Consider the following 13,978-nt stretch of genomic DNA (forward strand, 5'->3'; position numbering starts at 1 on the left):
GTGGTCTTCCTGAGACCTGGCACAGCCCTGCCAGTCTACTTCCACCCTCCTTTACCATCCAGTTGGTGTTTCCACCAGTGCGTGGAGTTCTCTGGCATCCTGCTTCTGCTGCTGAGGAGGTCCTTGGGAAAACAAAGATTAAAAAAAAAAGGTGCATGGTGCATGCTGTCACCGTCTCCTGTGGACCCTTCCTGTCGCATCCCTTGAAAGAACACGCCTTGTGAATGTTTTGTTTGTGTCTCAGCAACTGGCAGCCCTTCTTGTTCGTGGAAATGTCAGACCCTGCCTCGTTACTGACTGCGGGGCTGAGTCTACGTGACTCCCTGCTGGCGAGGAGCTGGCCTGGGGCAAAGCCTTTCTTCCACCCGCCTCTCACTGCCTGTTTTTTGTGCCCATGTGTTGATGAACACGAGTTGCCTCCTATTGTTTATTTATATAAGTGTTTTTGGGGAGACAGCCCGACGGCAGGCGGTGTCTTAGGCTGATTCTCCACGATTGAGCTTAGCAGTTGCCTAAGTGCTTTTGCTGTTGATTTTGGGTCTCTTGTGAGGTTTTACGCATGGGTGCACATGTGGGCACAGGGAGGGACCGTTGGTGCCCGCTGTGTAGCCTGAAAGCCTCGAAAATATCCCTGGGTGCAAAATGTGCCTTTTGTGCATCAGCATTTCATCCTTCCTTCTTTCCTGCCTTTCTTCCCAGAGAAAACAGAACAGTGCTGACAGTCGTAGCATGGTGCCTTGTTCTTTTCTTGCGGGAGCGCTGAATTAATGGCAAAAACATGGTCTGGACGCTGCTCCATGGTCTTCAAAAAAATCTGTTTGTTTGTTTGTTTTTCCCCCTCTGCTCTGGTGTGGTGGTTCCTACCTCTCTGCCACATGCTCTTGGCTCGCTGAATTCATGCAAGACAGTAGCAGGGTTTGCACCTGGACAGCCAAAGGCCACGGGTGGCTCTGTGGGACCCACACTGCCCTCCCTCCTACTCAAGCTAAAACGGTATTTTCCTCCCCCTGAACCTTACAAAGTTTTTAACCATAGGCACTTCTGTAGGTTTTAACTTTTTCGTCTTGAATCCAAACAGCTTTAATCAGCATAAATGCTTGCGGTGGGTACAGGTTGCTGCATTTAATAAAGGGTGAGCTTTTTCCACCCCCCTTTTTCTTTCTTTTCTTCTTTCTTTTCATCCCTTATTTTGCATTCTGCCGCGTGCGACGAGCGTTTAATCCCTGCCCTTCTGTCTGTTGAGATATTATGTTTTTTTAATAGTGCTTGTTTATGACTAAGGTCAAAGACAGTATTTCAGAACAAAAATTAGAGTTAGTTCATAATTGAGTACATATGTATGTTACTGTTTATTTTTATAGTTTGCTAATTTATTTTTAAACAGCTCGGTTGAGCCAACATGTTTATAGGTCTGTTTATCACATGTCTTGCCAGTCGGAGTGCTAAAAGACACATGCTTTTCAATAGCACAGATCCGAAGTGAAATTAGATAATACCGCCAGGTAGCAATTTAATTACATTAATTGAATGTTTAGGTTGAAATGTAGTTTTGCAGAGGCTATAATGGAACACATTTATAAGTGTCTGCATATAAATCTTGGCATTTAAAATGTTATTCAAGCCTGCTGGCGGGGAAATGGAACTCCACTGAGTGTTTTTGAGGGAGAAATTGGGTATTTCACCGGGAGTACAGTGCGTGCAGTCGCTTGGGGTTTGGGCACTGTCCTGGCTGGTGGTGTGAACCTCTGTGGGTTCCCCTTCCCGTAGTGGGAGCTCGCAGGGAGTTACCTGGTTGGGCGTCTGCATGGCCTCATCCAGTGCCCTGGGGTAGGAAAAACGGCCCCTGTGAGCCCTGATGGAGAGATAAGGGGTGAGCCTGCGCTTTGCAGGAGGGCAGAGAGTCGCACGTTGGCCAACGCGGAGAAAATGTTTGTCCGGCTGAAACCAAGTCCTTGCGGTCATGAACTAAGTGATTTCCCAGGCTTGCCAGCTGCTGTACCGGATTGTACCCGCAGGTTCTGGCCGTGGGCCGCCTTCTCCGTCCAGGGAGCTGCAAAACAGCCCTGGAAAGGCAGCTCGGAGGAAGCACCGCTGAGGAGCAGAAGCTGTGAATGAACCACGCTCGCCAGCCCGGATGGGGATTTAATCCTCAGCGTAAACATGTACAAATAACGTATTGTCAGGAGAGGGAGAGGGAAGAATCCTTCAGTTTGACGGTGCCCAAGAATAGCAGACTTGGTTGGGAGAGGGCTGGAGAAACTTCTCTGGCGCTGTTTGGTTTTGCTTACGCTGTTGGCTTTTGCGTGCGCCCATTTCCAAGCAAAATGCCAAAGTTGTGGCATTTCTAGCAGGAGTGGGACTGGGCTTTTTGCAGCTCCCTTTTAGGATCTGGAGAGCTGAGCGAGTCTGGTTTCAAAGGTAAAAAATAATATAAATAAAAAGGAGCAGGAGGTCATAGGTGGGTTTTTATCAGGGCTCAGGGATAGATAAGGGATAACCAGAGGAGAGTCACAGCTTGTGCAACATTCTTGTGCCACGGTGGGCGATCTCCTTTTGGGTGCCTGCATGCTGGAAAGGGTGGAGGAGGAAGGGGGGGGGATATGCAACACCTAAACAAACACCCAGGCTCTTGGAATTAAGCTGGTGGCAGAGCAGGCCCCTGGCATTTCTCAGGCTTTTGTATTGCAGACAAGCCAGGAGAAATGCTTCGGGCTGAGCACTGGGATCTTTCCATCTGTTTTGTGCACACACTTGTGTGTGGGGACTTGAAGCCTCTCCCTGGTGCTTACCTGGGTTAGGATGGTTAACTGAGGTGTGTTTTTTTCCCCCCAAATCCCACCTTTTTTGAGGTGGTGATCACTCATCCCTAGACAAGGCCTGGTTGAGGCAGGGGCCTGGTGACAGCAGAAATAAATGTGCAGGTACAGATCACCCTCTCCGAACACCCCAAGGCTTTAGCAGATGGCTGAGGAGTAGTTGTGTTCTTCTACCCAAAACCTACTCATTGCTTTCTCCAGCATATATATTTCCTGCTCAGCTTTTGTTTGGACCCAGGTTTTGTCTTGCGGCCCTTTTGTACACCTGGGATTGGGTCCCAGGTGCTGTCTTTGGGAGCTCTGCCCTGGGATCCGGCGCTGCTTTGGGCTCCTGTGCCTGCAGCGAGGCTCAGGGAACGTCTGGCACGCTCCAGGGTGAAACATTCCGCTTGGTTTCCCTTGCAAAGCACCTGATAAAAATGCACAAAAACTCCTCACTGCGCTGAACCCAAACACAGCAAATGGGGCCAACCGGGGCATCTCCTGATGAAGGTGCTGATGTCGATAACAGCCAGTGGTGCTTCTGTGCTAATGCAAAACACCTGCACAGATGAAAGGAAGGCATTTTTCTGGTTGTGGAGACTAGAGGAAGTTTCCTGATCCAGACAGGAGATTTCAATGCCTGTGCTGGAGGTTTTCATGAGTGTGGCTTCGCCAGTGGCTGGAAGTGAGGTGGGATGTGAGCGCAGACAGAGCCTGGAGAAGCAGAAGGGGATGATGGGGTTCATGCTTGCAGAACCAGAGGAATTGGTTGGCACAGTTCCTGGTGACAGGCCTTGCTGTTTGGGCAGTGGGTGCCTACTTCTTCCCCAAGCCCTGACAGTTTTTACCTCCTTACCTATACTGTGCCTCTTGTCTTGAAGGGGTGACATGTGCTTCCAGCCCGTGCCAAAGGACAAATAGTGTTGAAATGTGGCTTCTCAGGTCAAGGTGCTTTCAGTGAATCTGGTGTTGGGGCAGTCGTGGCTGGTGTTTTCAGAAAAGTCAAGACTTTCTAGAAAACCTTCTTTTGTATTGCAGAACCCAAGAGCTTCAGGTTCTTCCCCATCTCTCAGGTCAAAGGTGGAGTTTCCCCTGTGTCCTGATGGACCTCCGTGGTGGGACTTGGCCTCACGGACCAGCTTCTGCTGAAGTGCAGAGTGATTGCTGGATGTGCTTTGAAGCACGTACTAAAATATTTAACTGTGTTAATGGCATTTGCTTTCTTTTCCCCTTACTTTCCCCATCGATCTGTAAAGGCTCGGTTCTTTGAGGGCCTGATTTGCATGTGAACATGGGGTGGCTGTTTGTCCCCTCCCTTGGTAACCTGTGACTGCTTCAAAAACCTCTTATCAGCGGGGTTTTCCCATCCCCTCTATTTTTAGCCGAAATTAAGTGACTGATTTATATTTTTTCATCTTACAAAAGCTCACCTCTGGCTGGAGACCAATGGGAGAACTTGTGCTGAAAAGAAAAATGTAGTCCAAAATCAGAGGGTTTCAAGAGAAGTCATAACGTAAAACTGAAGTTACAGCGGCCTCCACCAGGTGATTTCCATAATGCCGAGTGCTTACTGCTCAGCTCAAGGTTTCCAAATGCTTGGGAACGATTCCAGCTTGTTTGGGCTTGGGAACAAAACCTCTCTGAGATGCCGCAGCCAGGGTGGAAGGGATCCAGGGAGCGTCGGGAAGCGGTGCAGCACCATCCCCATGCTGAAGGCTTGTTTAAATGACTAAAGCTAACAGAGCATCCCGTGGCGTTTTAGGAGGAGTATTTGCAGGCTGAGTTCAAAATGCTTGTTTGGAAATAATCAGTCACTGCCCAAAAGCTGCCTTGCTTACTTAGTTTTAGGAAGGAGACCGAGAGGTAGGACTGCTGTATTAAGGATGCTGAAGTGGCACGTGCTTTAGGATCAGATTGCAGTCTTTTGGGGTTGGAGGGCATCTTCTTCACCCCTGATTCTGCTGGCATCCTTGTGAACAAAACCATCACTGTTGACAAAGTTGATGTAATAAAGAACAGCTGCATACACCCTTTTTGGGGTTCTCAGAGGTTTTTGCAGCCTAAGCCAAGAGAGTTGAGCATGGGAGTAAATAAAGAAGTTGTGCTGATTGTCTTCTGCTCTTTGTTACATTTGCAGTGGGATCTGTGTTTGTGAAGATCTTTTTTTTCCTGAGTCTTTGAGGGTAGGCCACTTAAATGACTCACGGAGCTGTATTTTCTTTACAGTAATGAGGCATCATGACATACCAGTCGTGGGAAATCTGATAGACTTGGGAGACCCTAGGAGGGTAGAAAATTACTTAATTTACTTTGTGTGCAATAGTCTTAATTTTCAACTATTTGAACAGCTGATTGCTGGGGCAATCATCAGATCTTCGGAGTTAAGATGTTTCCTGCTGGAACGGAGCATTAGCTAAATCAACGATGGCTGGGGATGGCAAAACGGAGCGATTGCTCATGTCCATCTGAGGGTAAAGAGAAGAAATCAAATCCCTGAACCCGAGCTCCAGGGCCTTTTTCTTTTGTGGGAAGGGTGAGGCAGGTGAAGCTCACCTGGCCTGGTGGTTAGTTACCCATGTGGGGAGCCGGGGCTGCGTGGCTTTGGCGGCGGCTCTGGTTGGCTCCGGCGGTGGCTCCAGCAGGAAGGAGCTGGGTCTGGTTTCCTTTTGAGAGGGTGAGCAGCCTCTTCTCAGTGATTCCCCTGCTATTTGCTCATTGTGAGTAAAAGCGATAAAATCTAGTGGTGGAATTACATTACGTCTTGGGTGCTTTCTTTCCAAATTACTAATAATCCTGCGTGTCTTTGACCCATTTCACGGAGACGGAGGGCTGGATTCTGCTGCCTGTTTTTCGTGAGCAGCTGGCTGAAGCAAATAGACCTTGAGTAAAGGGATTAGAAACCAGCCCTTCATTAGGGTTAGGTGTTGCAGTCCTTTCTTGAACAAGCTTTCCCTGAGAAGCCTTGCATAGGTACCTGCTCATAAAGCAACTTGGCAGTTTAGCTCACAGGGATGGAAATAGAAGCAGCGGATGTGCAGAGAGAGGCACCCAGGGTGATGGGACCCACTTTATTCATCAAGATCAAGCTTGTACTGGAGCAAAAAGGAGAGAGGACATTTCATTATGAAAACTGCTGGAAAAAAAGTATTTGTAATTGTTCAGAAAGGCAAATGGGCATGAATGTTAAGAGGCCTTCTCTTGTCTTTCTGTGCCAGCAGACAATGAAAAATTCAGTGTGAAAGTGCTTTCTTATTAAAAAAAACCCCCAAACTGGACTATAAAATGCAATACTAATTTCTGAAGGCTGAGAGCTGCATGAGTGAGAATATTTAATTACAGTGGCAAAGTACAAACATTTCCTAGCGAGCATTCATTGTGTTAATAATAATTAATTAATTCCTTGGCTAAAACATACATCCTGCTCGCGTTCTTTCTAGTGGGCTGGGAATCCGATCCCGCTTTTTATTTTATTTTGCTGACAACCTCCCAGCAAGTAGGGAGGGTGGAGACTGGAGACTATTTATATAAACAGAGGCTTTATGTTTCGCTGTGTGGATGGTTACGCCGGGGTTGCACGGTTTTGGTTTAGCGGAGCTCTGCAAACGGAGGCGAGGACTTGGGAGAGCCGATCAGCTGATTCAGGGGGACCGAGTATCTGAGTGCTACTGCGATAAGTGTCTGTACAAATATTTATACAATCCCGATAGTCTTTTTTGAATTGCATTATTACTACACAAAAAGCTGTCAGATTTCCGGGCTTTCCAGGGCTGTGCTTCTTGCAGCTCGCCTGCGTTTTTGCCAGCGGATGCGAGGGAGCTCCGCTCCCGCTCGGAGCCGGCTGGACCCGCGCCATCACCCGGCCGGGAGCAGGGAAGGTGCTGAGCCCCTGCAGCACCCAGCCCCTGCTGATAAGCCCCGTGAGAGCCTGGCTCTATTAGTTCAGGCTTAGCGCTGAATTTATGCAATTATGTGGCACGAGGCTGACTCAGAGCAGCCAGGGAGTGAGACTGTGGGCTGAAGAAGCTCAGGGCCACCTGCGAAGGGTGATGGGAGAGGTAACCCCCCCCTGCATGTGAGAGCCGTGTTCTAATGCCAGACTGCAAACTCCCACCTTGCCCTGGAATGCTGTTCCTCCCTGTGTTGCTCACAGAGGGTCTGGCCTCAAGTCTGCAGCTGATGGTGGAAGGCTTCCTATCGACTGAACGTCACATTGAAAATGACAATCGTCACCCCAAAAGAGAGATTAAGAAGCTGTGGTGGCTTATGTGCAGGAGGGGTGCAGAGCCAGATGTGGATGGAATTGGACTAGGTGTAGAGGAGAACTCATCTTGTGCCTTTTCTGCTGGAAGTTAGTCCAAATATCCATGTAGGCAGGTAGCCAGGCACTGCTGGTGTGTATGGTTTGATGGTGGTTTTCACTGGATCTGTGTTTTTAATTAAAGCTTTTTTGAAGCCATGGGATTACAGGATCCTACTGGCACTCTGGGATAAAACTTGAAACTGTGACTTCAGTCCCACTTCAGATCGGATATACACAGGCAGGGTTCACACTGCCTGCTGCCATGAGGCCAAAGGGATTATTCCAGATCTGCAAAACCAACAAGAGTTTGAGTCAGTGGTTGGGAAGGCTGGAGGCTTCACCAAAGTGATTTGAGTAAATCGAGCACTGTCAGTGGAAAGAAGCGGCTGTCCCAGAGCAGGATTGGAATTCATCAGTAGCTGATCCAGCCCTGGCAGAGCAAGCCCTGTGTTTTCACATGCTGATAGTGGTTGCCTGTTCTGTTCCACTTATTTGTGAGATTAGGAGTTTGGAAAATATTTGCAAGGTTGTGAAACCGGAGTCTGGGGTTGCTGCAGACTTCTTGGTGTCCTTCAGTGTCATGGCTCAGGATAGCTTTGGTTTTTGGGGATGAGCGTGTGTCTTCCAACAGCTCTAAGTGTATCCCCAGAGGTTTCAGAGGAGTGGGCTCTTTACTTCCAGTGCAGCATTTGTTTGTTTTTAGGGCATGTTTTTCCCCAAGGAAAGAAGAGTAGCAATCCCGTGATCAAAGAAACAAAGCAAATTGCTGCGGAATTTCTGCCTAACAGTATTTGAAGACAAAAAAAAGTAGTATACACTTCATAAATGAGTCACGTGTGCCTCAGCACTGGCCTTCTGGAGCAGTGTCCAAGCTGTCAGGTTTAGCAACCAGTGCTTCGGCAGCCTTTTATGTTAGCAGAGAGCAGTGTGTGTCTTCTGGGACAGCCCTTCACCTGGGACCCTTTGCTGTACAGTGAGATCAGAGCCACGAGGCTGCTTCATCCACATCCCCTCCGCTGCTGCAAACACACTGGCTTGGACATGCAAGGGAAGGATCGAGTGAGTCAGTGAGGGAAAAATCGCCTCCTGATGCTCGTGTTAAGGAACAAAGCCAGGTTTTCCATGGTGGCTGGTTAATTCTCTGGGACCGCTGTGTGGGCCCTGCTCCTGCAGCATCCAACGCCACATAACCCCTGCTCTCCCAACCGGCCAGTATCGCTGCACAGTGCAGCAGTGTGGTTAGCCAGATAACAAGGGCATTGACCCCGTTTTTGCTGTCTGTGTTCTAACAGGAATAGCCCCATTCCTGAAATTTCACCTGCACACCTTGTGTCTAAATCATCTCGTTTGGCTGTGAGATGCGGGTTGTTGCTGAGCCCGGCTGCAGTGGGTGGGATGGGGTAGATCCCCTCCCTCTGTGCTGTTGTTGGGGCAGTGCTGTGCTCAGAGAGCCTTTGCTGGGACAAGAACGATTAGGGATGGTTTTCTGGAAGTAGTGGGCTTGTCCTTAAAAATGCCTAATGGGCTCAGGAGAGCTGCATGTGTTTCCCTGGCAGCCTGTCCTTTAGCTTCCAGCAGGGATGTGCTCTGCCACTGCAGCATCCCAGCTTTGGAGGAGGCAGATGGAAGCGGTAACTGCTCAGGGCAAGTTTAAGGCGGCATTATTAATGTCACGAACCCAGAAAGAAGTCTGTGTGTAGGGTATTGCTCTGTGGACCAGAAACATTTTGTTTGGTGTCTCACAGGCAGCATAGCTGGAGCGGGCAGGTTTGAAGGGGTCACCCGTCCCCCTTGCTGTTCCTCTAGTGGCAGCAGCTCTGTCCCTCTCAGGATGGTCATAGTGGCATGGGACATCCTCCCCTTGAGTTCCAGAAGTGGTGGCTGTAGCAACACACCGTTTTGGAGGGCTTTTTAAAAGCTCAGTTTTGGAGAAGATTGGAAAGTAAGAGCAGAACTGGTTGAATCAGCTTAAAAATGTGGGGTGTACAGTGGAAGGTGCATGCACTGCAGCTGTGTGTGACCTGACCTGATCCTGATCGCCCACATGTCCTGTTGAAATAGGCAGGAGCTGCAGGTGCTGCTGGAGCTGCAGCAAGGGGATGGTCCAACCCCTCAGCTCCCATTTCAGTGTCGTCTGAGGCTGTAGAAGCTCGGCAGTGGCGGGATCTCTGTAGAGCTGGAAGCTCAAGGAGCAGCCAGACTGGCAGATAGACAGTGTCCAGAGTGGCACGTCCTGCTCCAAAAACAAGGGACTGGCAGTTTGCCGCAGGAGCGGAGCTGTAGCCTTGACACTCTGTAAACAGTACCAAAATCAGCACCTCAGTTCTGTGGCTGGTCCCTGCAGACTCCTATCCCACAGATACCGTGTTACAGCACCTGCACCAGCACTTCTGGGGGGCAGAAATAAAAGCTGCATGCATCTGCTTGCAAAGATACACGTACTTACTGAACGCTGCGAGCGGCCTCGGCACCAAAATGGTAAAGATGCTTTAGAAAATTGCCTTTAATCACAGGAAAAGCTTTTCTTCTACTTAGATGGTGACCAGAGCACAGGTGCAGGGGAAAGGCCTAGAGCTGCTTTGGCTGGTTTCTCCATCCCTACCTGGTGCAGGGGTTGATGAGGTGCACTCAGGTGACGACTGCTCAGGGATGGACCCACTCAAGGGCTGAGTATTATAACTTTGCGAGGAGTTTTAATGTGTCTGCCTTTACTACAAGCGTCTTCTGGCAGTAACCCGTGCCCGAGTGGACAGACAGGCAGGTGGTAGGATCCTGCCCCCACGGGGAGCCTGCAGCAAACCCCTCCGGCCGCAAACCCAGCTGGTGCCCAGCGCATTGCCTAAAGGGGCAGATGTCGTCGTTGCTCAATGCAAAGGGAGACCCGAACGTCTGTTTATTAACGGATAAGACGGCACACGGACCCGGCCTGTGCAACTCCTGTGGTTTCCAACCGTACTTATCGAGGGAGGGGGCTGCCTGCCCGGGGAGGGTGTTTCCCCTAATCACCAGCTTCACATGCCAATGTGAAGGCAGATGTGCGGGGGGCAAAAAGGCTCGGCCTTCTCCTAACAGCCACCTAAGGCAAGGCTTGGGAGCTTGGAAGAAACGTGTTGCTTAGGACAAGTAAATATTCCCCGAGAAAGGGTAGCACGGGGGAACTTCACAGACGTGCCCGTGGGCATTGTTTCCACCGTGAAATGGGGAAGGAGTTGACTCCTTGCAGTATTTCCCAGCCATAAGTTTAGCCCCAGAAACCCTTCTCCAAGTCCCTCAGAGGCTTCTCCTATTGTCTGCCCTGTGTCCCCGAGATGCTGTGGGCAGTGCGTGAGATGGTCACGGGCTCAATTTAACGGCATCTCTCCCACTTATCAGACTATATAATAAACGTGGCTTTTAGGGGGGACTTTTTGGGGAGGGGTGCGAGGCAGGCGGTGAATGGAGAGGCCAGACACCATTGTCTGGCAAGAATGTGAGTCCCCGGGGGCGAGCGCGCCTGGGCTCGCCTTCCAAATTGTCCCAGCATCAATCCCCCCTCCTTTGCGGGATTTCCTTCTCCAGCCGGGGTTTTGTTTCGGAACAAGCGTTGGTCAAACAAGCTTTTGTTTGCGGTCAGTTGCTTGGCACACATACACCACTTCTGGTGGGGGACAATGAGGAAGCTGTTTCGGGGGCAGCTGCGGTGGGACTGAAAGGGAATACTGATGGAAAAAGGGCGCGGGGAGGAAATGGCTGGGTGGATATTAATTGGGAGGATCTTATGAAGTCCGGGTGCTGCAGCAAGGTTGGGAGAGTGGCGGGGAGTCCTTCGATCCTGCTGTGCCTCATCCTGCTCACCACCTCATGCTGGTTTGTGTTACTTTTTCCCCCCAGGGATACCCCGCCTCAGAGCAAAAAGTTGTACAAAATATTTGTTACTACGCATCTAAAAAGCTTTTCTTTCAGGAAGAAGTAAACTTATTTACAGCAATAACAGAGTTTAAAAGGAATTGTATAAGTGAGACTGACTTCTTTGTCAGCAAAAATTGCAGCAAAACTGTTCATAGATGACATTACCTAAATGACATTACGTACGTATGTCCTTTCTTTCACATTTCCTGTAATCCTGTTACGGCATTGTCCCATTACCTCAAGCACTGTCATCTTTAAATGCTGTCAGATCTTAACTGGATGGCCAAGGACATCAGCAAAGGATCGAGGTGAAGCTGATGGCAATTTCAGACCTGCTGTATATACGGCCATCTCCCAGCCTGCCCCTGGACACGGGGTGTTTTCTGATAACACGTTCAGGTAAAGTGATGACTCAAGGACTTGTGCATCTTTTATAGAGCTGCTGACCGCCACCACAGTGTCCAGCACACTTTCCTGGGAAGTGCAGGGTGTCAGGCACAGACAGGGTGTTGAAGGTGGCAGGTGCAAGGCAGGTGCTGAGGACCCAGAGGTAAGCAGATGGAAAATGCCCTATGGGACCAGAGGCAACTCTTCCCCCATAAAGCCTTCCAGACATTAACAGCCACTTGTGAAGCACACCGAGCTCCTCAGGCTGAAGGTGCAGTTAAGTGCAACATCTTGGTGTTAATAGTTTTTAACCTTATTGTCTCTTATTGTGTTATTACTAAAAAATGACGTGAGGCCAATTTCTTTTACTCCAACCACGAATGGGCCACTGTGGTTTCTCAAAAGCGCTGCAAATGGGTTGGATGGCAAATGGGGTGGATTGTGACTTCTGCCATTCTCCTTCTGGAATACTCCGTACTCTTAAGCCCCAGGAGTGGGAAGTGTTGGTGTCCAGGCTGTTTGAACTGGCAGCCCCTCTCATCAGGTTGTAATGGAGATGGTGATAGTTGCCAGCTCTGGGGGCAGGAACTGTCGTTTTGTTATCTCTGGGTGCAGCGCTGTGCTCTGAGGGGCTCTGGTCCCCCGTGGCAGCCACTGGGCCTGGCTGCAGTGCAAACAACAGCAGCCCTGAACCTGAAGCTGCTCGCTGCAGACAAAAGTCTGTGCTCAGGCACACGGAGATGTATCTGCTTGCCCATCTTTGGCCCCGTTGGGCCTGTTTTCTCACAAAGCAGAGCTGCTCTGCGTGTCAGCAGCAAGGGGAGTGATGCCAGGAGGGACCAGCATGTGGCTCCCAGATGAGTTGTCCTGGCTGTGTGGATGTAGAGGTGCTGCAGGCAGGTCACAGTGTGCCCCACTGGGATGCACAGCAGCATGTGTGGGCTGATGGGTGATGGTGGTCCCAGCCCCCTTATCCGATGCGTTGTCAAAGAGGCGAAGAGCCAGAACAGGAAGACTCATGGATGGAGAGCAGCAGAGCAGCTGTTCTCTCCTGTTCATTTGGCCCAATGCAAGGGTTAGATAGCAGCAAGGCTCAGTTTAGTCCCAGAGATGCTGAGGAGCTGGGCCTGGATGCACAAATTTTCCTGCTGAAAAATAACAGCAGAACAGCCCCTGGGGTAAGGGGGCATTTGTCCCTAACCCTATTGTGATATGACCATGTAGACTACATAGAAGGATATTTGCTTGATCAGGTGAGGTTAGGGTTTTTTTTAATGGCTGTTACTGGTATCTTAAGTGCTGGCAGTTATAACATTTAACTGCATTTTCCTGTAAGAAAATACTTATCTTGCTAAAAAATGGGATTCTCTGCGATGTTTTGTATGCTTGAAAACTATTGTTTTCATTTAGTTCTCTGCCATCAGTGTTGTCTTAATGCTTCCTCCGAGGCCAGTCCTCGGGTCTTATCCTCTGCCAGTCTGAGGCTGTGAGCAGGCAAAAATGTCCTTGCCAGGTCTGCCCACATGAGTGCCATCCTCACCTAACCCCTTCTCCTGCAGGATGTACTGGAGCCAGCTCATCTCCCCTTGCTTCCCACAGCCCCCAGCAGAGCTCTCCCTGGAAAGGTCTCAATCCAGTGCTCCTAAACTGGCCGCAGTTTGTGCATCTCTGCCACATCTGGCTACTAAATTGATGCTTTTTTGGATGCTGGAGTAGAATTTTTCTCTCCTTTCCAAATCTCTTAATAACTGAGGATTTGGGTGTAAAAGCACTAACTGCACTCTGTTCACTGGGCTTTTTTTTCAGTCATAGCTTGGCTTTTTCTCCCCTATAGGCACAGGAACCATTTATAGCCGAGGTGGGCCGAGTTTGCAACTTATTAATCTCTGCCTTGCATGTGGGTTGAAAAGAGACACCATGCCTTTATCAAAAGCCAGGCCAGCACAAAAGCCTATGCAAAATCATCATCAAATCCTATTAGAGGTGGAAAATATCTCTCAGATCATCTCATTCATTTCCCTGCCAATGCTAGACTATTCCTGAGAGTTAATTTTCTAGCGTCTGCCGCCAACTCCCTGTGTGACTGCAGGTCTGTCATCTCGCCTTTGGGTTGTCACTGTAACTTCCACGCATTTCCTTGCATTTCCAAACAAGCCTTGTTTTGTTCAGTGGTTGCCTGTGTTGCTATTTGCCCTGCATTAGGTGTTATCAGTGTTTTTTACGCGGAGAGCAACACCAGAGCTTGCTGGTGGCTGGGGAAGGCATCCCCATGGGATGGGGGTGCTGGGTGCTCAGGGAAGCTTGGGGAATGCTGTTCCCTGGGCAGGGGCTCCATCTTCTGCAGCCACCACTACCTGCCCTGGGCCTTGGGGAAATGAACATCTCCAAGGGAGGTTTCTCTCCTGCAGTTGTGGATGTGGGTTCAATGTGAGCAGGTCATCCCCCATAAAGCAATTCTCTTCTCCCAACCTCTGCTGGCGCCGCCTTCAGTAAACTCCCACCCTGAAGTTCTGGACTGGCTGTGAGATCCACTCAGCAGGGAGGAAAAATAGTAATAATTCCACGCTGGAGCTATTTATAGCATTAAGCAAACACAGATTTCATT

General features: G+C 49.6%; 1 protein-coding gene across 8 annotated transcripts in view; it reads left to right on the top strand.

Annotated features, from left to right (window-relative positions):
* Positions 1 to 13,978, top strand: part of BCL11A (BCL11A, BAF complex component) — a 142,207-nt gene that overhangs the window by 105,732 nt on the left and 22,497 nt on the right. The window lies entirely within an intron of this gene.

Source organism: Neopelma chrysocephalum, unplaced genomic scaffold, assembly GCF_003984885.1.
Source record: "Neopelma chrysocephalum unplaced genomic scaffold, ASM398488v2 Primary Assembly neopelma1_91, whole genome shotgun sequence".
Classification (NCBI taxonomy): Eukaryota; Metazoa; Chordata; class Aves; order Passeriformes; family Pipridae; genus Neopelma; species Neopelma chrysocephalum.